This window comes from Pleurodeles waltl, chromosome 8 (genome assembly GCF_031143425.1).
Source record: "Pleurodeles waltl isolate 20211129_DDA chromosome 8, aPleWal1.hap1.20221129, whole genome shotgun sequence".
In the NCBI taxonomy this organism is placed as follows: Eukaryota; Metazoa; Chordata; class Amphibia; order Caudata; family Salamandridae; genus Pleurodeles; species Pleurodeles waltl.
The window spans coordinates 669,087,125-669,112,483 of NC_090447.1; the positions used below are offsets into that span (position 1 = coordinate 669,087,125).

At 42.7% G+C, this 25,359-nt stretch overlaps 1 protein-coding gene and 1 pseudogene across 9 annotated transcripts in view; one reads left to right on the forward strand and one right to left on the reverse strand.

The window, feature by feature from the left end:
* RIOX2 (ribosomal oxygenase 2) overlaps positions 1–25,359 on the forward strand; it is a 1,008,555-nt gene that overhangs the window by 485,436 nt on the left and 497,760 nt on the right. The gene's annotated exons all lie outside the window — the stretch shown is intronic.
* On the reverse strand, positions 4,504–23,183 carry LOC138248994 (DCN1-like protein 2; annotated as a pseudogene).

Below are 25,359 nucleotides of genomic sequence, written 5' to 3' on the forward strand. Positions count from 1 at the left end.
TCCAATGACAGTGCCAATAAGTAGACTAAAAGGCAAGCCAGTAGTCATGTAAACCCTAAACAGGGGCTGGATTCTTACTATAGATGAAGCAAGATTATAATCTAGTAAGTCAAACATAAGCGTTGCTTATACTGCACATCTTGAACTCAATTATTTAAAAGTGCACTCACATGTGATTAAAAAAAAGAAAAGGAAGGCTCTCTGAAATTAAATATTTGTCTAGGGTCACACAATTTGGGCATGAAGGGAAATCAATATTGATTTTACATTTACTTTCACATTTTAAAATTCAGCCACCAGATGGGTATCTCGCTCTCTCATCTTCATCAAAGGTCCCCGTTTTGTATTTCATCCTTGGCACAGGATCAAAAAAAACGATACAGAACAGAAGACCCTACTCAGGGCTCCGAGACCCAACTACTAAGCCGTGAGCCATTAATTTGGGTGGGCTGTCTGTTAGATTAAAAATTTTCTTTTTAACTAATGAAAACCCATATTTTTCCGTAGCAAATGCGGCTGTTACAGACTGTTGAAAAAGGTCAACTTATGCTTCTTACATATATTGTCAAAAGTGATGTTTTAGTCATGCTATACATCCTTGAATAACATAGATTCTAATTTTGTGTTTAATAATAGATTGACTGAAACTAATAGTATCAGAACTGTAGCAGGAACTCGTCACAGAAAATTAAGGGAAAAATCCAATTAAGTGTTAGTACTTTGTATACTAAACAAATAAGGTGAATGTGAAGACAATAAATAATGCTCCGATTTTCAAAATCATTAAACAATGCAACACTATCAATACATTATTTTATGCAAACATTAACACATTTAACTTACATTAACAGATACTAATAAGTTGATAACCTAGCTGTGAAACTGAGAAAGCTAACGGAGAATATAAAATGAGACGACCACAAAACAAAAGCCAAAGCAAATGAAAACCATCATTTTTCCCTTGTATAAGCATGTGCTAGCTGTCCCAAAAAATTCCTCCAACAGGACCAAATATTTATACATATTTTTTAAACAGTAACCAAAGGGCGAGGAGTTATAACACATTTCAACCGTCTGTAGTATATTTCGCAACCAATCGTAAAAATTAGACTACCAGTGGAAAGCAACAGAAAATAGGTAACAAACTATTAAAGCGTACAAAACAGTACTTAAAGGTAAGGCGTGCAAGCGCACCTGGTCCTTATTAAACAAACTTACAAGGGGACGCTTCACCTTGGTTAGAATGGATAAAATGTGTGGATGACTTTCTGCCTTCAATAAAGGCACCACACATATGAGGGAGTTTCTTATTACATAACGGAGCGTTAAAGTCTCCGACCCATATAATTTCTAGCTCCTATCCTGGAGCTTCCCAGTGGAATCAAGGAAATCTGTTAACTCCTCAAGACTTCCTTGCAGGGCATCACACGGGATATTATTATAAAAATTCAAAAGCAGGATGTCCTTATCCTCTTCGATCGATAGTTGGACCACCATGAAAAATGCAGAGGACCAAATCAAAGACACCTCAATTTTTGGAAGTTGTAAGGATACAAGAACCAGGAGCCCCCCACTTGCCCTTCCCACTAAGGAGGGGAGTGCTGGCTGAAACACAGAATAGTACCCGTCCAAATGAAAAGGGTCCACGGTCCAAGTCTCCTGGAGACAAATAACATCATAAGTGGATATAAACTCCAACCATTCTAAATTTCTGACCTTGGACCGAAGCCCTGCAATGTTCCAGCTAATCAAAGACAAAGATTTGTTAGTGTTCGGGATTCTATTCACTGGCTCCTTATTTATGGCAACATCTATTATATTTTGGGGTAAAATAACTGCCTCATCAAACCCTGTCAATAATGCCAGGGGCATGTGCCCAACTTTCATCTCAGCCTCCTGAGGGGCACCTGTCATAACCCCCGTCTCGGCCACTTGTCAATCATTCGCATCAAGAGATGTCAAGTTCCGATGGCAGTCAGGAACATAATCTTGTAAAAATATCCTTGACGATTCTACATTAGATCCACAAGGAACTTTAGTAGGGGGGGGGGCTAATAAAATAGTTGGATCATAAAAGAAGCTTAGAGGGTATATTTGAATCCCACCCTTCCCCTTAGCACAACATGAAGAAACCATCAGCAAGTGTTTAACCAAACAAGGATTAGCAAAGTGAATTACGATACAATCTCCTTCATATGCTTTTTTGGCTAAACCTACCCACTTCATCCCTCGTGCCATAAGAATGTTACTATTTAAATCATCTTGGTGACTAAGCTTTAGCTCCAGCCAGTGTGTGCATTTCCTCATTAAAGTCTGAGTATCTTGGACGATGGATCCCCAGGTAACACGACAGGGGCAAAGCAGCCGCCTGCTACCTTTGCACAATAGTACCTGGCACTGTAGAAGGAGAGGCACACCAGTACAGAAGGAGGCAGTAAAGCCTTCCTTGTGGAACTACCTACTGAGTTTAGGTAATGTCAGTGAATAATTTGTAAATAAAAATGTACCGGTGCCCAAAGCTCTCTTAAGAAACACGTGGCTGCTGCATTTAAATGTGCGAATACGGAACACTGAGGCAGCCGAATCTTCAAGCCATCTGTTGCCTCTTTAACCTATTTACAGCCACTTCCTGCCCTTCAGCTCACTCTTGCAGCTTTCTGCTTTCTCCCTTTGTGATGCTTTTCCGTCTTTCTTTGTTCCATCTTTCCCATATGACTTTTACTTGTAGTAATTGCCTGATATAGAAAATACGTGCTGGCCCCTTAAAAATAAGAGCCGGTGCCGTGCACCAGCAACCACTGGCTCAAATTAAGCACTGGGTACTGTTAGTATGGAATTCTACTGTTAGTATGGAATACTTGCTTGTACAAGAAGCTCTTGTTCACAGAAAAATCAGAAACTTAGGGGCCCCTGCAGCAGAGTTACACACCAGGATCCAATGGAATACCGGTGGAGTTTTATAAATTAACCCTTTCAATTCTAGGGGCCTACCGACTAGCCATGTTCAACAATGTGAGGGAGGTAGGTGAACTACAGTCAGATCTACAGCATGCAATGATCGTGGTGATCCGTAATGTGGGGAAACCCGGTAACCTATGTGCCTCCTATAGGTGGATTTATATGTTATACAGAAATAAAAAATTTGGTGCTCCATTTAGTGAGAGTCATCACTCCTCTGGTGGAGATCTGACTGGATTCATGCCCAATCTTGTGAGGAGATTAAATCTCCACTGTCTACATAACTGGCATGACCATCTAAGCTATAGTAGAAACCTGCTGGCTCTTGTAGCTCTAGATACCAAAAAGGCATTTTATTCTACATGATGGACCTACTTCTTCTAGGTACTGAGGAAATGTGGATTTGGCCTGCTAGTCTGCCGCTGGATGGAATTACTGTACAAGAACACTACAGCAAAGGTGAAGGTGATTGGAGGGTTTTCGGAGATATCACAGTGGGGAGGTGGACTTTACAGTGCTGCCCGCTGTCCCCTCTTCTGTGTACTCTTTGCATTAAACCAATAAGGTGTCGGTTACAGGTTATATGTGGTGTTGTGGATTTCCCCAGAAAAGGGATCAATGTACACCAATTACATCTTATTTTATCTTTCCAACCCAGAGAGCTTGATACAAGCAGTCCTGTTGGTATTATGCAACTTTTAACAATATGCAAGATGCAGCATCAACTCGGACAAATCAGTACTATATAAAATGAGACAATGGTGCAAAATAATTCCTTTTTCTACGACGTCAAGGCCTCGACCGAAGAGTTCGACTACTTTTGAATTGAGGTCACGCCCAGGGGATCTCTGTTCCTAGAATAAAATTTAGAGATGTACTACAGGGAGTTCCAGGTTGATGTAGACAGATGGAGGCGTTTGCTGCTTTCACATATAGGTAGAGCTTCTCTTTTTAAGATGATCACTCACTCCAAGTTCTTGTATGTACTTCAGAATATCTCAAGCCTTATCTCGGATGCCCACTTTGACAGAGTAGAGGGTACACTATGTACACTGCTTTGGGATAGGGCATTTATTGGATTACACTGCAAAAGCTTCAAAGATCCATTTATAGTGATGGAATTTCACTGCCCAATGTTAGGGCATAGTACTGAAAATCCCTATTAAAAGTGGCAAATGAATGGGGATTTGTCCCCAAACGCGTCAAAAATAAGACTGGAAAGGACCTTGATGGAAGCCAGTACATTCATACACTACATATATTGTAGATCTAGGAGGTCTGCAATTCTGGAGCTAACCAAGGCTTGTTTGGAGGCAACGGACAAAGCCCCAACATATGTGGGGTGGCAGGGAAAGGAGTATGAATAGACCGCTTCACAGGAATTAAAATACTTACATACAAATGATTCCCTAAAAGTGGCTGTCATAAACTGGGCGGATTTAGGAAACAGTAGCACGTTGACGAGCAGAATACTGGCGTAAAGACATGAGTAGCAGGGCAGTATGTCATACACACTGTATGCTCATAAAAAATAGACCAGACAGTCTACACAACCTCAAGGCTTGATGGGAAGAGAAGTGGAAAACTGGAGGACACAAATTTGGAAGGAGCTTTGATGCACCTGCGCAAGGTGGCGATTAAGGCAAGTCGCATTGTCATCCTTTTGAAAGTGTTTTCTTTCTGCAAGTACAATATAATACATTTGTTATTTTACTGCTGGTCTTTTACCTCAAGCCACAAACTGAATGGCATTCTGTTCTGTCAGATCTTTCTTTCTTGCGAATAAAGTGTTATCTCACCACTACTCTCCAAAGTATAAAATCATCCAAAATCTACATTGTCTATGGGACAACAAAACCAATAGTTGAAGTCAACATCCCACAAACAGACAAAACTATTTTCTGAGTATTGTCTTGCAGTGTCCAGTATTTTGCATAAGCTTAACAAAATGGGAATCTCATTTCGGACAATGACAAAGCCCCATCATTGTTGCAACTGCTGACATTGAGTGCTCAAGTATCGGCCAACAATGTCTTTATTCCATGAAGCAGTTCATATTGAAAGTATAGTCCAGTTTAAAATGACTTTATAGAATACTTTATGCTTTCCTCCCAAGATCAGTGGTTATGTATATTCCACAAAATCATCTATAATAGGTAATGCTTCCTCTTTGTCATAGTTCAACATGTCACCTGCCATTATATTTCCAAAGCCTAAAAGAAGATTCAACATGTCTTTTGGAATTTATCTTTTTTTGATTCTCCAATAAAAACATATTCTAAAGATCTGAAAATGTAAACCTCCTGACAAAACTAAATTCCAATATGCAATTGCCATTTCTATTTTTTGAGTATTTATCATTTTAGAAAAAGGATAAAAAACATACAGGAAGGACAGCCTCAAGATGGGCATAATGGAAAACAAAACAGCATTACAGAATACATTGGTCAGAAGGGCCGTTCATTAAAGGTAGCTATTTGGATATATAGAATAGTAGGGAACTGATATATCCATCAGTGGTAGGGCCAGCGGCTGGGCACAACATTGGGTCACGCAGGTATGGCTAAGCAGTTGGGGGAATACTGTGGAATAAAGGGTAGTGGGGCTACATGTGCATCACAGTCCGGTAGTCTGAATCCTGATGCTTCTGTAATAACAGATATTCACAAAGTGGTTGCCATATGTCCTTTGGTCTAGATGTAGGGGTTTGAGCGTGGCATATACCTCAAAAGTGGTATAGCAGTATGTCATGCTTTATAGCCAAAGGCAGAAGAGTAACAGTGACTGCACCAGTGTATGGCGATCTCCAGCTTCACCAATAGTGGAGCTATTCCCTGAACCTGTGGACTCTGCGTGATACATTCTCCACACACCCCAGTACGGCTAGGAGCAGGTGTAGCAACAAGTCAGTCCAAATGATTATTGAGAGTTGAATGGAAACTGAGCTCCAAAAGCCACCTATGGGGCTGCAGGACCGTGCGAAGTTCGCTTCCGCTGTATGGCTCTTCAGACAATTGGAGGATCTCAAAGGGTCTGTCTTTGCTAGGGCACTAGGTATGGTGTATGTGTGCAGTAGAAATTTATAATGTTGAATTTTGTGTCTGTGGTTAGGTGACGTAAGCTTGGTTTGGTTGTAGCAATAGTACCTGATTTTATTGGAGAGGGGTCGGCCTAATTCCTATTCCCAGGCTTCCTGGAGTCTGGTATCTCGAGTTGGCAACAGTACCACACATGTATGGTAGAGTTTGGACACTAAGCATTCACCATCAGGACCAGTTATGACTAATGACAGGAGTAAACTCCTTTGGGGCTAGTTGATATGAGAGAATATGTGCACAGAGGGCACTGTGGACACGGCGTAGGACAAAATTGTCCATTGGGATAGCGCGGGCAAATCGTACATCGTCAACATGTGAGAGGACGTGGCCACCTGGGAATCTCTCTCCTGAACGTATGTAAAGCGTGATGTACCAGTGTTTGTTGAACCACCTTCTCCTGCGTTTGGGGGAGAGGGGAGATCCATTGGACATCTGCTAATGGTAGTGTGGGCGAACAGGGGAGATTCCCCCAAGAATACAAGGGAGCTTCCTCCATGCCCAACAAGTGGTGGGAAGTGTCAAAATGTCAGTGGGGTGCAGTGGGAGACACCATGGGAGGATGGAAGAGAAGGGTGTGGGGTCTGCCTGATTGCATTCTGGTATGACATCACGATGGTACAAATTGTACGCAAAATGACATTGTGCATCCAGGTAGTAAAGTTGTAAATTTAGTTCCCCAGACCCCCTTGGTTGTAGGGAAGCACCAAGGTGTCCCAGCCAACCCCGGGCCTGTGGCTGCCCAGACTAGTCACTGGAGAAGAGTTCTCTGCGTGGTGAAGAATGCGTTGATAAGAGGGATCGTGATATTTATAAAAAGATGTAGAAAGCAGGGAAGTAAAACCATTTTCATAACGGCAATTCGCTGGCCATTGATGGGGCAGACACTCCTCTATTTGTGTCGTTATTTTGTCTGTCGCGGGCCATAATTCTGATTACCTGCTCTTTGTCCCGATGCAATAGAATTACAAGGTAGCGGACGGGAACATTGCACCACTTTAGGGGGAACTTGCAGGCTACTGACATGGTGGCATCAGTAAGCCGAAAGAGTTCCCTCTTGTTCCAGTTGATGGTGATGCCGGGGAAGGTGCTGAAACTGATAATCTCCCAAACTATGGGTGCTAAGTTCTCAGCTGGATGGTGGACACATATTAAGATGTCGTCGACATCTAGCGACAGTAAAAACGGGCCTGGTTTAAATTGCCGCCCTTAATGGAGGTGCCTCTCCTTTCGATGTTAAACCAGGGGGTCCATATCTATTATGAATAGGAGAAGGGATAAGGGACAGCCATTGGTTCTTTTGCGTTCTGGAGTTTGGGAATATAATAACATAACAAGTGCAATGAACCCATGAGGGAGTCCGAGTTTCAGTAACGTTGCGTGTAAGAAAGGCCACTCCATTGAGTCGAAATCTTTCTCTGCGTCTAACAGGTGATCACTGCTGGCACTGTGTGGGAAATCCTATTCAGTACCAAGAGCACTGTGCGCAGGTTCAGAGGTGGAGCGGCATGGGACAAAACCAGACTACAAGGGTGATATGATTTCATCTACAAATGCGACAACCTGGTGTCCAGCACCTTGGCCTGTATCTTGTTATCAAAATGAAATAGCGATAGGGGCTGATATGAGGTGCAGTACAGTACAGTGGGTCCGTTCCAGGCTTTACTAATAATGTGGTGACAGCCTCACGCAGTGTTCGGAGTAAGGACCCAACTTCCAGCGATTCGGCATACATCTCCTGTAGGTGTGAGTCTAGCAGTTATTAATAAGGCTTGTAAAACTCCGAAGTGAGTACGTCTAGACCGGGGGCTTTGGACCCGTCAAGAGAGTTAATTGCTTGTATGATCTATGTCAGTTACCCTGGTCCCATCAGGCAGTAGCAGTAATGTAGGAATGTATGCAGTGACCCTGGTGGAGAGGGGGAGTCGGGTGGTGACTGGGTCACAGCAAACATGGTAGAGTGCGGCCAGGTCGTTCACCACCCCCTAACATCTGGCCCTGGTATGTTTCCCTAGGAATGAAACATCTCGCTCAGCCAGCTCTCGAAACTCATGCAGTAATATTATCCGTCTCGTCAATTGGAGACCACAGTGTTATTGAGCCTCTATCCTGTTACTATCGCACTGCGCAGTTTCTTGCGGGCCAGGCTGTTGTGAGAATTGAGCAGAACGCCTGCATGTTTTGAGATGGATGTTCCCCTTAGATAAGCTTTAAAAGCTTTTCAGCGAATAGTGCCTTCGTTCAGGTTGAAGTATTCAATTTATATCAATATGGAGCTCTGACCTGAACACCTCATCCAGGAGGGCGTTAAGTGGAAAGCGCCAGCGCCACTCAAATCTCCACTCATATGGGATGACAAGTGACAGCTAGATAGGAGAGTGATCTGATAGGGTGTGCGGGCAATGGGTGACAAAGCGCAGCCACAGAGCAGCTGTAGCCGATAGTAACCAATAGTCCATGCAAGTCCATGTGTTGTGGGGGGCAGAATAGAATGTGTAGCCATTACAAAGTGCAAGACATCTCTCTGAACGTGCATTCCACAAAGGTTGTGTAGGGCCTGCAGCAAATGATGTTTCCCGCTAGGGGACGTGGATGTGGAGTCAAGGATAAGGTCCATTATGAGGTTAAAGTCCCCCCGTATGATATGGTCAGCCTCTATGCACTCCAAGAGTGACGCTAGGCTATGAATAAAATCTAGGGAGTCTGTGTTCGGAGAATAAACATTGCGAAACAGGTTAGTTTGGCCGTCCATGGTGCCTACGACTGCCACATATCTGCCATTGTCATCAGTGAGGTGAGTTGTGGGGGTGAAGTGGGATTAAGATGCCCACCCCATGCATATGTATTGTAATTGGAGAAGTACTGGAGCGGGCCCCATGAAGAGGCAAAAGAGTGCAAATTGATGGGGGAGAGCGAGAGATGATTCTCCTGCAAGAATGCAGTTTTTATACCACGGCGTGTAAGGCATTGGAGCACCAGTTTGCCCTTCTGTGGATTGTTTAAGCCCCTGAGGTTCCAGGATGGAAATGGACGTTCAACTGCTGAGCCTCGATTGTCATGCCCCACCATCAAGTATGGCCATAAAAGCAGACGTGACCCAGCCCTGCTGGGAGGATGGTCCCTTCCTGTGAGTTGAACAAATAATCATAAACAGAACCCCCGAGAACCCTATCCCCCCCCCACCCACGCTGGGCATGAAACCACCCAGCGCATCCCTGAACCAATTACCGACAACAGAAATGCAAATAACGTAATAGTCTGGATTGCGGTGTACACCACAGGGGCAAACAACACACATGTGCCTGAGTCCCTGTGACAGGTTAAAGATGAAGCAATGAAAGTTCAAACTGATCACAAGGTTTAATAAAGGTGTAAAGACATTGGGTTCCTAATGCAACAGAAGTGGTGCAGTTCTGTGTGTAGAGTAGCCAGAGAGGGTTGGGAGGCAAGCAGTCTGAATCTGGCTATGGTGAGAATCAATCTGACGGAAAGAGGTCTGTGCTGGCCGCGTCCGGTTGGGAGGAGGAAGGGAGGGGTGCACAGGTATGCTGCCAGGGTGGAGTTGGGGGTGGAGGGGAGGTGATTTTTCTTTGCCATATTGTTTGCAGAAGGCCAGGGCGCCCACATGGGTGTCCAAGATATGGGCCTTGCCTTTGACACCAACTGGCAATCAGGCCAGATAGAGCATGCCATACGTCAAGCCCAGGTTCTTTAGCTTGTTCTTAGCTTGTGCATATTTCGGACGGGCATCTTGCATGACCATAGTGAAGTCAGGAAAGAAGGAAAGTCAGGAGCCTTGATGTTGCACTTCTCCCATCTCACACAACAGGTGGAGTGCTGTGTTGCGATTCCAAAAGTTCCGGAGATGGGCGATGATGGGGTGCAGCAGCTCAACAAGGGATGGCCGTTGTCCAAGCAAGCTGTGGGCACGTTCCACCACAAATGTGCAGGTGAAATCGTGGCAGCAAAAGAGATCTGAAAGGAGGCGGTAAACAAAGAGGTCCATTCGGCCAGTGTCTGTTGTTTCCGCGACTCACCGGATGCGCAGTTTGCTGTGTTGGGATCTGGCTTCTAAATTCTTGATGGCATTAATTTTGAGTTTACTCTCGATTTTCTTCAGGCACTTATGCACTGTCAATGCCCCATCTTCCAAGGTCCAGATTCGGTCCTTCGCACCATCCAGCCGAACATTCTGGCGGTAGAAGCGCACTCCCCGTATGTCAGTTCTGCTAGTTAGTGTGTCAAACCGGGTGTCTATGTAGCGGAACCCCTCACAGACCTCTGTCATAATGTTAGTGTTCTTGGTCCGCACCGGCCATTTCCCCACCGTCCTTGCCACTGGGTGTCCCTGACTTCCCAGAGGCCCCAGTGTGCTCAAAGGAGATTTTGCACTTTTTTTTATCTACTTGCCCCATAGTCAGTGAATGCCAAGCTAGGGATCTTATCCCGCAAGGCCTAATGATGGCAGTTGAGTATGGAGTGGGCCTGGCGGCGCCGGTACAGTCATTAGCAGCCTTTCTTTTAGCACCAGGAGCTGCCACTGCAGGTTCTCGCAGACCAAAGTGGTGCTGGGCCAAGTGAGCGGTCATTGGAGGGGCGATAGTGCCAGGAGCCGGCATAGCCGCAAGAGTTCCACGTCTCAAGGTCCATTTGAGGCCTTAGGTCCCCTAAAAACAAGTTCCACAGTTAAGGCGCCATAGGTGCAATCAGTGTGTGCGTGGTCAAAAAAGCGGGGTCCCCCACCCCTGCAAAGCCCTTTTCATGTGTGGGGGATGGCTGCTGTTGAAGTAGAAATGAATTGCAGGAGTCTATTATGATGCTGGGGGCAGCAGTGTTCTAGCAGCAGACCACCAGTGTTAAGTCTGGGGCAAGTAGGTGCCCCCCCTTATCCAGGCAGGCAGCAGAGGCAGTGTGCCATTGCTGTATAATTTGTCAGCAGCTAAATGTGGGAAAAGGGACAGTGGTGAATTTTGGAAGAACAGGAGGTCCATTCAGCAGAATGCAATTGGATTTCATTGAGATGCCTGCGTGTGGAAGTTTGAAATATGTGTTGGTGATTGTGAGTGTTTTTAGTCACTGGATTGAAGCATACCCCACAAGAAGAAATGACAGTCTCACAGTAGCAAAGCTGTTACTTAGAGAGTTGATACCACGTTTCGGGTTTCCAATCCCTCTAGAATCAGATAGGGGAACTCACTTCAATAACAAGGTGATTAAACTCTTATGTGCAGCACTAAACATCGAGCAAAAGTTGCATTTTAGTTACCTCCCTGAAACATCAGGACTGGTGGAACAGATGAATGGTACCTTGAAATCAAGAATTGCAAGGATGTGTGCAGCTACAAATCTGAAAAGGCCAGATTCATTGCCTTTGGTGCTGATGTCAGTGAGAAACACACTGACAGGAAGACAGTGCTATTGCCCCACGAGATCCTCATGGGCAGAGCAATGAGATTACCAGCAGTTCCTGTCAATGCACTTGTAAATATTACAGATGATATGGTGTTGGAATACTGCAAGGGTCTGGCTGATGTAGTTCGCTCTTTCTCTCAGCAGGTGCAGGCCACTACCCTACCACCCATCCACAATCCAAGGCACAACCTGAGAGCCGGTCACTGGGTCATGTTCTCAAGACTTCTTTGGAGCAGCGTTGGAGTGGTCCTTATCAGGTGGTGTTAGCAACTACGACAGCTGTGAATTGTGCAGGACTCCTGAACTGGATACACGCGAGCCATACAAATAGTAATTTTATTTTGGCTAAAAGCCCTAAAAGTAAACAATAGAGCGCCATATCATAAATGAACAAGCTAAATAAGTTGTAAGATCACATAGATATTGAAAACAGTGCAAAACAACCATTTTTCTTAAAATCTAAAAATCCTAAAATATTAAATATACAATTATTAGGCCATTATATCTTAACTCCAAACAGTTAAAACTTGTTATGCTAAATAAATATAATCTAAGACCAATGTGTTAAAACACGCAATTATAACAATTCTCTGGTTCTTATAGCCCATGCACTTTGCAGGAATCTTGCAACTGGAAAAACTATTTTGTCATTTGTGTCAGTTGTCAAAAAGCGTAATGCTGTATTCCATTCCCTAATCCCCACTGACCTACATAACGGAGCAATCCACTTCTTCCTTGGTACCAAATATCTAGGGCAAAAAAACATAAAATGCGCGAGTGATTCTCTTGTCTTTTGACAATAGTGACAAAATAATGAGCTACTATTCTCTGCTCTCCAACGCGCTGTAAATGTCTTGAGCGGGAGGATCCTTAATCTGAATTTAATGAAAAGTGTTTTAGTATAGGGAGGTTTTACATTGTGCATATAGGCCACGAATTTGGGGCTATTTTTATGGTCTAGGAACTGTAGAGTCCGACTGCCTTGCTTTTTAGACATGATTTGAGGCAAGATATTCTCCCAGTAGCACCTTTTTACACGCACTTTTACATCCTTGGTCAAATTGTGAGGAGTACTCCACACCTCCTCCATCTTAAGGAGTTTACATATATCTCTGATGTGTCTAAACCACAGGATCTTTAATGCACAGTCACCTACGAGAAACTCATCTAGTGCTACATGGAAGTAGTCAAGTACTCCGAAGTCCAAAGACGAACCCAATACATAAGTGGTCTTAGTGCAATTTCGTTATGGATCTCATTTAAGGCTAGATCAAATCTAAGGGGGATGAGAGGGGTACTCATCGGTAGCCGCAAGAAATTCTGTATGAAACGATTTTCTACCGTAGTCAAGCACCTAGAGTTAGTGTATCCCCAAAGCTCAGCGCCATAGATTGAAGCTGCAACTGCCGCTGCTTTGTAAACAGTAATGGCAGGTGATATCTCCCCTTCTAGGGTATTAGCATTTTTTCTCCCTATCGCTGTTGACCTCTGCCTGAGTACTGTCAGACTCTTCCCAATCTGCACCGACCAGTGTTGGTCATCACTTAGCCTGATCCCCAAGTAGTCAAATTGGCTGACTCTCTCCACTGGTTGGCCTGCTATGGTCATTTTCCCCCTAAACGATTTATGTGGGTTAAAAGCCATGAACTTTGATTTTGTTGGATTTATTTCAAGACCTCTGGTAAAACAGAAATTATAAAAAGCATCCAGTTAATTTTGCAAGCCCATGGGTGTTCTCGAGATTAATAAAGTGTCGTCAGCAAACATTAAAATGGGGACAGGGGATCCAGCTAGCCTTGGGGCATCATGGTTGCAGTTTAGCAGTTGGTCTGCTGCTCCATTAATATAAAGATTAAACAATGTTGGTGCCAAAAGGCACCCCTGCCTAACCCCCCTGCTAACAGGAATAGCTTCCATTAGATCACCACTTTGTGACCAACGTACTTGAGCGTAGGTCCCTTCATGTAGAAGCCTAATCAATCTTAGTAATTCTCCTTTAAGTTGATAGCTCTCCATGACATTCCATAATAGATCCCGAGGTACCATGTCAAAGGCAGCTTTTAGATCAATAAAGGCTACATATAGATGGCTCTTATTAAGTAACAAGTATTTCCAACAGAGAAGGTTAAACCTGAATACCTGATCTATTGTACTCATTCCTTTTCTAAAACCTGCCTGGAAGTCGGAGAGAATATGAGAATCCTCTATCCAAGCATGTAGTCTGTTCAGTACCTGCTTGCTGAATATCTTTTGGCTAACATCAATTAGACTAATAGGCCTATAGTTGGAAGGTTGTTCCCTTGGCCCTTTCTTATAACTAGGGACTATGATTGCTCCTTGACACGTTTTAGGAAGTCCTCCCCCCCTCAGTATCTCGTTGCTGAGCGCATTTAGATACAGAGACCAAGTTGTCGGTCGGGACAAATATAGATCACCTGGGAGGCCATCAAGACCAGGGGCCTTCCCTTTCCGTATTGATTGAAGAGCCAGAGTTGTTTCTTTCAGGGAGAAAAGATCCAGGCCGAATTTGGATGATATAACTCTCCCGTCCGTAGAAGTATTGGCAAAGAGTTAATTAGATTTTAAAGAAGGAATAGTGGTGCTACTAGTTTGAGCTTTACTGTATACATTTTTAAAATGCGTCACCCAAGTTTCAGGCTGAATTACGAGAAAGTTCTCCACACCTTGAGAACTGCTTTTGTCTGCCACTAATTTCCAGAATAATTTAAAATCTTTCTCATAAAGTGCATCAACCAGCCTATTCCAATATTTAGTTACCCACTCTTTTTTTGCGTTTTTAGGTACCACTTTATATGCAGCCCTGGATTTTCTGATCTCTCGGCAGTTCCCTGCCTTAAGTGCTCCCAATAGGTGTGTTTTAGCCAGACTGCAGGAGTTTGAGAACCATCTTAATGTTCTAATCCCAGTCTCTGTTCGCCTCCTTACTATCTGAAAGTGTGGTTTTAGCTGGGTAATCAAGATACTATGCAGATTGATCAAATCCACCAATATCATATTTGTGTGCTTCAGTGGGGAAAGCGTTGTTACAACTATTCTATAAATTAATAGTTGGAAGTTTACGTCATTCTCCACCCAATCCCATTTCACATTTTTATAATCATTGGTCATAGTTAAAACATTACTTTGGGCCCGTGTTGTCAATGATTTACAACTAAATAGAATAGTAGAAAAGGTGGCGCTCAAAGCTTGATGGTCACTATCATGACGAGGGAGAACAACCATGTCAATAAGAGATTTCCAAAGAGCGTCATCTACTAAAACATAGTCCAGATGGCTAGAGTATAGGCCTCTCCTATATGTAGGCGACGCCGGGGTGTCTGATCTGGTATTTCCATTTACTATTCTTAATCCCTTTATTTTTATTAAATCTTCAAGTAGGTCTAATGCTCCTCCTTCTTTCTTGGATATAACTTGCACCGGCCCAGATCTATCCCATGGATCTGCTAGCTGGATTCCTCTTTGCTGGTTGTCGTCTCTGCAATTCAATTGCATATTAAAATCACCTGCGACAATTAAATCCAGCCCTCCAGGAAGACAATTAAGGAAATCTGTTAGCATACTCATCAGAACAGTCTGCGTCCTTTGGATACCCGGTCTGACATATATATTTACAATTATTATACTGACAGGGCCCCTAGTAGTACTAATTTCAACCTCAACAGCTAGTAGATCCCTTGTAGGGGTTGCTAGTTCCTTCACCTTAGGGAACAAATCATGTTTTAGCCAGATTATCAAACCCCCTGAGGCCCTGCCAGATGATGATGGAAGCGCGGTCTTCTGGAAGGTCCAATAATCTTCTCTATTCATTGCAGATGAAGCCCATGTCTCCTGCAATAAAATAATATGGTGTTGATCTATAAAACTGCACCAGTCAGGGTTAGCTGTTTTCTGAAGCAGCCCTGCCACGTTCCAAGATAGGAACCTGATTGGTAAATCAAAACCATCCCCCATATCGGACGGCTTTTCTCTAGTCTCATTTAGACGAGGCGTTCCTCCCAGGTCCTTCTCCTTTAGTAAATCACTGGAATATACTTTTGTCTCCGCTCCCAAGGTGTATGGTATCTGGTTACTCGATGTAAAGGGATCGCGACTGGGTATACTGTCTCTCCCAGCCTTCACCGTAGGGGCTTCATGTCAGTCTATGGTTGAAGTTGGGCTGTTCATTTGATCCCTTCTATGGGTACATATATCCTGAGCCGCTGGGATGTTAATTCTCTCGTGAAAACCCAAATTTGTCAGTGATTGGGGGAGTTTATGGGCAAGTGACACTTGGGATGAGGCACCAGGTCTCACTCTTGCATCAAGTGCCAGAAGGCCCTTAACTAGGCTCTGGCTAGTCAGTTTTAACCCTATAAAATCTGTTGTCAATCCTACTCTTGTATATCTCTGTGCGGTGGCTATGTCATCCCTTATAATAGAGCTGCACTTCTTTGTCCCCCTTATCCAATGGATTACTTTATTTTTAAGAGAATCCCCTTGCTCTTGTTGACCATTACTTAGCTTGGGGACATTTAACATGTATATATCATACTCACTATGTCTGGTCTGACTTGAAGGGGCATTTCTCAAAGGGCTTATAGACCTCTTATCTAAGGGTTCATTTCTGTGCACCTCACAGTTAGCCCCCTTCTTCAGGATTTTATCACATTTATTAGAGGTGCCCACTACAGGAGGTACACCATCGCCCCGTGGATGTTCCGCACTTGAGCCCTTTTACCCTTACTCCTCCCTGTCATGGATGTTTCAGCTAATAAGGTTGGCTTCGCCAGGGAGTTAGAGTCAGATTTTAATGATGCCTGCCTTATATCTCCAATGACTATAGATATGTCGTCCAACTTCTCATGTATATTTTGGCTAAAGGATGTAAGGTACTCCCTAAGATTCAGAATTTCAGCTTTTATCTGCACTAGTTGTAATTCAGCAGGCTGTTCCTTCTGGATAGCTGAGAATGATATTGACTCCTCTATTTTCCTTGGTATAATCTTCTCTGATTCAAGTGGCGGCAATAGGGCAAGAGGTGAAAAACGGTTATTACAATTTATAAGGGGTGGGACACCATCTTGCCGTCTAGGCAGGCTTGATTTAGGGCTCTCTATTAGGTTATGTGGGTTTTCTGACCTATTAGATTCTAAGTTAGAACCCTGAGATATAGATATCTGTGATTCTCTACTCACAGGGGCGAAAAAGGATTTTATGTCATTCGTGTTAGCAGTAACATCTTTCCTCTATAAGATCGTCAATTTGAGTCAGTGTACAATTCTCGGCGGTATGTCTGGGTACTTCTTTAGCCCCTCCCTGATCGGTGGGATTACTACTGGCTTTCCTCTTTCCCATTTGGTAGGTTGTTAGTATCCTCAGATTTGTTGCCACGATAGAAAAAAGGGAAAAGAAGGGTATAAATACCACAGCAGATATAATTTAAAAAACTAACCTAGTAGCGAAATGCTGATTTATCTTTTACTTTGTTAAATGCTAAAAAGTCAGATCCCCACACTGGGTGGCAAAGAAGTTATGAAAAAAAGAAGAAACACCAACACAGTACCTTCAGGCAGCCACACGCCTATGGGCTGCCTAATCCAGAGTCTTTAGAGGGATATCGGGGGGGAGGGGCCCTGCCCTGCCTCTTCCTGGCAATGACGGGCAAGGACGGGCCCACCCTTTGCCCGGGCGCGTCCCGTGAGCAGGAGCGCAGTTGTTAAATTTAAAGGGCTCCCGGCCCTCGATCAGCCCCTCCTCCTCACCAACAGTGGCAGCAGCGTCTTGCATGTCCCGCGAGCGGGAGCGCATTTGTTGAATTTAAAAGGCTCCCGGCCCTGGATCAGCCCCTCCTCCTCACCAACAGTGGCAGCAGCTCCCGGCCCTGGATCAGCCCCTCCTCCTCACCAACAGTGGCAGCAGCGTTGTGCGCGTCCCCATACAAAGAGAGTAGTATGTCCACCAGATCATAAAGAAGTGTTGTTGAAAGCACCAACAACCGTGAAACAGGTCGCCACACCTGAGCCAGAAAAAGAGCCAATAGAGCCTGAAGTTGAGCCCAGAGCTCGTGGAAGATGGTTCTGTTACCCCTGTAAGAGACGAAGGTGAAGAATTATAGGAGGGTGCACAAGAACCAATCTCAATGGATACAGCAGGAGAGCCTAGCTCAGCAGAGGTTCTCCCAGAAGCAGACGGTGCTGAAAAGCAGACAGAGCAAGCGCCAGACCAAGAGGGTGAAATATTTGAGACGGATCAAAGTCATAGTGATCCGACTCCTCCTGAACCAGTTGCAGGTCCATCAAGAGAAAACACCATAGAAAAAGAGAAGGAGAAAAGTCTAATCTTGAGAAGAATATTAACAGTGAACAAGAAAAGGAGATAATTGGCCAGAATCACAGATAGGGAAGAAAAAGGAACAGGTCATAAATGAAACAATAGAGGAAGAAGTGGATACTACGAGAAAAGAAGATTTGAGTGAAGGAGAATTAAGTGGTGATCGAAGGTTGAAAAGAAAGAGAATAGCAAGTCGACGTTACGCAGGTCCTGAATAGGCATATGCAACTACCAATGAATGGCAACACAAATTTGTCTTTTTGTTTTGATAGAGAAGTTCTGAGTCAGTACTTTGATGTAACCTGAAGGGAAACAAGAAGCTAAATTGTTGAGCTGATCTGAAAAACTTAAAAGAGACTGTTGAAAATAAACTGGAAGAGACATTGATATCCTGATTTGACACTAAAAACCGGATCTGACAAGCTGCTAATCGATTTTGGCAAAGGAAAAGGGTTCCCTGGATGTGAACTGAACTGTGAGAGAAGGATTTTTGATATTACTGCACCTTATATAAAAGTTACTTCTGCTTTCTGATTCTTTACAGCTCATGGCTGAGCTAAATAATCAAGATAGAATTGCTAGGCACTGTAGATACATGAGTGTTGGATTGGCAGTTATGTGTGGAATCTTGTTTAGAATAATAATTGTGCGAATGTCTGTTCATGATATGAAAAGGCCTACTTACATGATTATACTAATGCACAAGGAGAGCTTTCTTCTGACGTTTTCTATCGCTTGTTGAGTGAGTATGTTGAAACAATGGATGCAAGGAATTGTCTTGTGTGTACGCAAATTCCTTTGTCAGTAGAAGAAGGGGTTATGTACCATAGTCTTCCGCTAACTTATGGAATAAGCTGTAGTTTGCTACTAACAAGATTTTATAACCAAGAGTATATACAGTATTTTTATTCCAACTATGACATGGTGTTTTTGTTTGTTCCTATTATTAGATATCTGAGTAGAGTAGCTAAAGAGCATGATATAGTACTAGTTAGAGGATTCTTTGAGCCAACACTAACATTTGGGACCGCATATGCGCATCGTAATAACCTTACATGCTAGCTTACACCTTTGGAAAAGAGCTTCATAGGGCATACTGATGATAGGAGAAAAGCATTAAAAGAAAAATGTTTAGAGAAAAGGACTTATAAAAATTATTATGCTTACACTGCAATTAAAACGCAAGGGAAATTAGCTGCATTACATGTAGGGAAGCTTTGCATATATATAGGCCAAAATCACGCACTGACACTTTATTTGTGGGAACGAGTGTATGTAGGCATCTGTTTTTGTTTGAGTAAGTGGACATTTATGCTGAATGGTCAGGACCCTGCTTTTCCTGGGATCTATTATATTTGTGGACTTGATGCTTATTACCGTCTTCCAAGAGGATGGTATGGGACATGTTATTTGGGGATAGTTTTCCCTAAAATTTATCAGATAGATGACTTAAGTTTCTGAAATTGACTGAATTACTTCATAAGCGACAGAGGAGGGAAACCTCTTCTGCAATTGTGGGAGATATCTTTGGTGCAGTGATTCCTTCAGTGGGAGTCATTCTGAATTTGATCAAGATACGTAAGTTGTCTACTATTGTGGATAACATGCTGAGGAATTTTACAGGGGCAATACTCCTGATAGATACTGAATTAGCCTCGGATAGAGCTATGACGCTTAAAAATAGGCTTGCTTTAGATACTCTTTTAGCAAAAGACGGCGGAGTCTGTAAGATGATTAATGCTAGGCATTGTTGTTCCTATATCCCAGAGAATGATAGGGAGATAAGAGACTTAGGGCCATATGTACGAACACTTTTTCCCATAGACACAGAATGGGGAAAAACCTTTGCTACATCTGGCCCTAACTCCCTAATCTGACTAACTCAAGTAAAGATTTAAAATAATTGAAAGAACCAGGTGTTTGGGAAAAGGTCGGAAAAAGATTTGCTTCAGTGGGAAATTGGCTTAGTCAAATTTGAAATGGGTTATTATTAAAAATCATACAAGGGATATTAATTGTGATTGTGTGCATATTAGGATTATGGGGTTCATGTAAATGATGTCAAAAGATAAAATTGAAAAGATCTTAAAATAACCAGAAGAGGGAAGAACGAAACAGGAAAATAATTTATAGGGAAGATTTGAGAAGGAGACTAAATACAGCTGAAACAGAATTGTGGAGTGATGAGGAAAGAAAGGTGTGGTGACATTTAGTCATCAGAGGAGGGACTGTTGAAGCAGATATGCTAATCAGAAATTATTAATAAATGCTTATATGTTATGATTTACAAAAGTTCATAGAGAAGTTAATCGTAGAGAAAAATTAGTGTGCATGTTTGAAAATGTGCCCACGGGGTATGTCAGCCACTTATACAAACTTGTACTAAAAGAGCTAAAAATTTGTGAAATAGTGAAAATGTATAATAATAATGTAGTAATATGTCATATTGAGATGTATAGCCTATGTTTTGCATCATATTGTAGAGTTAGCTTTAGCCGAAGTTGTGGCCTAGCCTTTCCAGGCCTCATACAGGAGCTGAATTTCTAGCGCACTGCACAGAAGCTGGTGCGTTGGACTGTCCCTGAACTGCATACGTTAATAAAATCTGCTTAGCTAGAATTTTCTGCAATGTACCGACGAACAGGAGATGAGGGACTAGGAAATGTAACAAGTTTGATGTAAGACAGACTCAATGTATTTTCCCAGGACTCGACCAATAGAAGCACTGACTGGAGAAGAAGATGCAACATTTTCGATACCTGATGAGAGCATCGTACAGCGAACCAATCAACTAATTGGGGATGGAGAAACATTGGAACTCATAAATTTGTAAAACTAATATTGTAGGTTAGAGTCATATCTGCCGATTGACCGGCCAATTAGGAATTAGGGGGATGGACTGAAAAACTCTAATAAAAAGTAATGACTAGGGGCTAAAACTTCAGATGCGATGGGAGAAATGCTGATGCCAGAAGAAGCAATTTGAGATTGTCATTGAGCTCATGCTCTTGAGAGCCTGATGCGTTGCTGATCGATTGATGACCTGAAGGTGAAGACTGACTTTGTTGCTGATCAATTTTGTTTATAGGTAGCTATTACAATGTGACTGTTTTACTTTTATGCCTTTCTTTATAGGTACCAACTGCGTTGTTTTATAGTTTTTCTCCTAGCTAGATGTTTTCTAATTTTTTTTGCATGAAGTCCCACATGCTAAATGCTAATCTGGGTTAGGTAAGAGTCTTTTGGGTGACGTTGACAGTGACACATGATTGACAGACTGATTGCTGAGCTCTGCTATTAATGCCATTATATTCATCTTTGTTGGCTTATGCTGAAGCATTCAAGCATATGTTTTCTCAAGTTCTGATTAGATAATGTTATTGGTGGTCATTAATGAACTAATTCTGAGTTGGTTGAATAAAGTTTGATCTTACCTGATGACTTAGGGCCAGATGTAGGAAAGGTTTAGCGACTCGCAAACGGCGAAAAACGCCGTTTGCGAGTCGCTAAACCCCATCTGGTATGTAGAAATGCATTTTGCGAGTCGGAACCGACTCGCAAAATGCATTTCCGAGTCGCAAATAGGAAGGGGTGTTCCCTTCCTATTTGCGAGTCGCAGTGGTATGCAATTCCATTTGCGACCGCGAAAGCGGTTGCAAATGGACTCGCAGTTACCATCCACTTGAAGTGGATGGTAACCCACTCGCAAACGGGAAGGGGTCCCCATGGGACCCCTTCCCCTTTGTGACTGGACCTAATAATAATTTTTCAGAGCAGGCAGTGGTCCAATGGACCACTACCTACCCTGAAAAATACCGAAACAAAAGGTTTCGGTTTATTTTTCAAAGTGCAGCTCGTTTTCCTTCAAGGAAAACGGGTTGCACTTTGAAAAAAAAACTTATTTATTTAAAAGCAGTCACATGGAGGTCTGCTGTTCCCAAATTGCGACCCACCTCATTAATATTAATGAGCTGGGTCTTTGTGACCCCATAGCGACTCGCAGAAGGTGTCTGAGACACCTTTCTGCATTCTAAATTGCGACTTGCAATTTGCAAGTCGCAATTTGGGAGTTTCCTACATCTGGCCCTAAGTATTGTAACTAATAGGGAAATAAAATTGATAAAACGTATAATTGAGTTGTGATTATTCATGTAATGTTGATTTATTGTCTCATGCTTAATGATTCTCTTAGTGGTTGTTGATTGATTACATTGATAATCGATGTTCAGCGATTACTACATGGCTAGGATACTTCATGCGATCCTAAAGGTTCATCGGACTATACGAGTCCCCTTGTAAGTTTACTTACTAAGGACCAGGCGTGGTAGCACTGATCAGTGATCCCCTGTGTTAGACAGGTTAGAGTCTCACCATGTATGAGGAGATTGATAGTAACAGTCCGCATGTTGCAGTATCAGTTACTCCTTCACTCCGCCAGTCACTCCGGCCTGTGCGACGCTGCGTCTGGGTCCTGGTCCGATGGTACCTGGGCTAGCGCTGATGGTGAAATTGCACTCACTAGTGGCTGCCCAGCAGCAGGACTCAGCGCGGGGGAGGAAGATGACACAACCTGGTGGGGCTCTGTAGCCCGCAGCCACAGGCTCACCCGCTGCCCCTGTCGGGGCTTCGTAGGTGACGCCGGGTCTCCCGACATGCAGTGCAGTTCTCCGCTGCTCCAGCCACGTCAGCTCAGCATCCTGCTCCTCCCCGGCCCTCCAATAGTGAAGAGTATTCAGGTCCCCCACCCAGCGACAGTGAAGATGGTTCAGTGACTCGTTAGCGCAGGTTTTAGCGGCTTCAGGTGCGGGAGCTTCACTGCTGTGCCACCATTTTGTCGCAGGCGTGGCCACGCCCTTTGCATTTGTCATTTCTAAATCTAAAACTTTCTGTGCAGGATTTTTAGCAAAATAAAATGTATACTGATAGAAGTCTTTTAACTTTAAGGCGTTCTTGAGTTCTTGTTCTAATCTTGGCAATACCACCTTCAGCTTTCCTATGCTGTCACTCCCAAGTTCCCTCATGCCCCCATAAATTTGTTTTTACTAAATTAACATTGTGTGGCTGTCCTGAATTTCCATGCTATTACCAAGACACGTATTCGGGCAGGATCTAGGTTTAAATCATTGCAAAACTGCTGAATTCCACCTATACCTATTTTATTCTCATGGTGCAGGTCTTTGTACCGGTTAAACAAGCTTTCTAATTTCTTCCTGAGTTTTTCATGGATTCTTTGTAGTGAAAATCTGGATTCTGGAAGTAGTTGTCTGTTGCCACTTCTAGTTTCCATTAATTCTGCAAAAAACAGTAAATAGAAGTGCTTTTCCCAGTTTGGGTGAACGCGATAAACTGGCGGACCTTATCCTTCTGTGACGATGTAGGCTCATGCATTCTATCACCTGCTGTTCCCAACTTGGCTGCACTTCCACCTCATATACGCAAAGACACTATCCTCCATGGATGAGATGCTATACTCTATGTGGTGGCGCTGCTGCCTGGCTCCATCATAGACAGGTCATCATACCTCCCAGATGTAGGGTGACAGGAGAAGTAGGTCTAAAATAATAGAAGCAGGATATCTAAGATAGGGAAAGCACAGTCACCTAACTACCTGAGCTGCGAAAAAGTGGAGGGCTCATTTTTCCACACGATCTGCAAGTGTCCCTACATAAGTAAATACTAGTGAGGTTTGGGGGATGTTTGTCCCAGATACTCCTGAATTTGCTATTCTGGGAATATCCAGCAATACTGACACATTTAGACAGAACCCAATTACTATTTTGCTCAGTGGGGATTTCCTGGTGAATTGCACCATGGGGATTGGGAAGCCAAATGACCCAGACCAAGGACATGTGGATAACTAGCATGACCAATTGTATGGAGCTGATGTGTGATGCCAGGGTGCCTTGAAAAGTTTGCGAGGACATGGGGGTGTGAAGGACATGGCATTGGCTGGGAAGCCAGATGCCACCTGAGCTTTCCTTGGCGGCAACAGACTTACATACCAACTAAATGGACTGTTTGAGACCTGAACCAGTCACCCCTTCCCTCGGTACCCTCAATGATACTACTCACTGGCTTCTAAGTGATTACAGATTACACCTGCACTGGGATTTATATTGTGATGTGTTTACCGCAAGTGTACAACTAAAGGTGGAAGGTTGTGTATTGTTAGGCAAAAAAATAAAAACAATGTATTTTTGAAAAAGGGACCAAACTCTCATTGCGTTAGTAAAAATACAGGTCAAATTAATAATGTGTGTAACACAACATTATACAAATTATTTCTTTGTTTAATACAGATAAAGATGACGGACAAGAACATGCCCAAAGTAATTTACATACTCTGGGACAATCAGTTACTGAGGTGTAAGAGCTACCATTACTGTAAAGAGAGAGACACTGAACCAAGGGCTTATTGGAGATGTGAGGACTACTTCTCAGTTCAGTGCAAGGGCAGAGCGGTTACTCTGAGGGATTTCATTGAAAAAACAACAGATCATAGCATGTGCAACAGAGTTGGAAGTAAAAGAAAATGTGCAGCGTACTAGTGTATTAAAGCTTTAGGAACTGCGTCCAATGAGCCCTATGGTTCATTGCTAAGGGAGACTGCAGGAAATATCCCCATGGATGTTGCCGGAGAGAAGCCCACCATACCAAATTTGAAAAATATGATTAGTAGCAAAGGATAGGCAACAAATGTGCAAGCAACACAAGTTAAACATTTATTGATATTAACATTCCACCCGGATTGACGTAAACCTTCAACCATAAACATTTCCTTCTCTGTGGTAACCTCAATTCTCTGAAATGATTGCTAATATTTATCACTCTACCTAACACTGTGGCACTAGAAAATAGTGAAATCTGGATGATCGATAGGTCAATGAAAATACACCTATTTGATTCAACCAGATTTACACTTAAGACACAATGCCTCATATTTATTCTTTGTTGCCAGAAAAGTATTCTGTTACATTCACTGAATTTTTATCGGTCACAAAAGAAAAAACAATTAATAAAACTTCCAGGAAAATAATAATTTAATTCGAAGTAGCAGTGGTCTTGATTATTAGCAAACCTTATCCTGAGGCACATTCTGAGATTTTTTTCTCACTTTTTCTAGACTGTTTGGAATAAATCCCCAAAGCATTATTAGCAGGGTCTACACGTCTGACAGCAAGCTACACTTTGAACATAGAAAAGCAACTGCCTTATCTTTTGTACCCTTAAAAATGTAATGTCTCTTACAGTGCTACTATAAAATAACTGCCACTGTAAAGATAAAACAAGGCAATTTCCCCCATAGAAATGAGTCGAAAAGCACAGGAATTGTTTTTTTTGATGTTTTACATTTTTTTTTTATTGTAATATATGAAAGTATTATGTGTATATTTTCTATGTGATTAAACATTGGTTTAATTTACAGACATTTTTAAATAATGAATATTTTTCTAAAATCATGTACATATTTTTAAATAATTTCAAATGTTATAATAAAATGTTTGTTTAATTAAATTAATTCTATATTATTTTTTATAAAAATTGTGAAAGATACACTTGACTA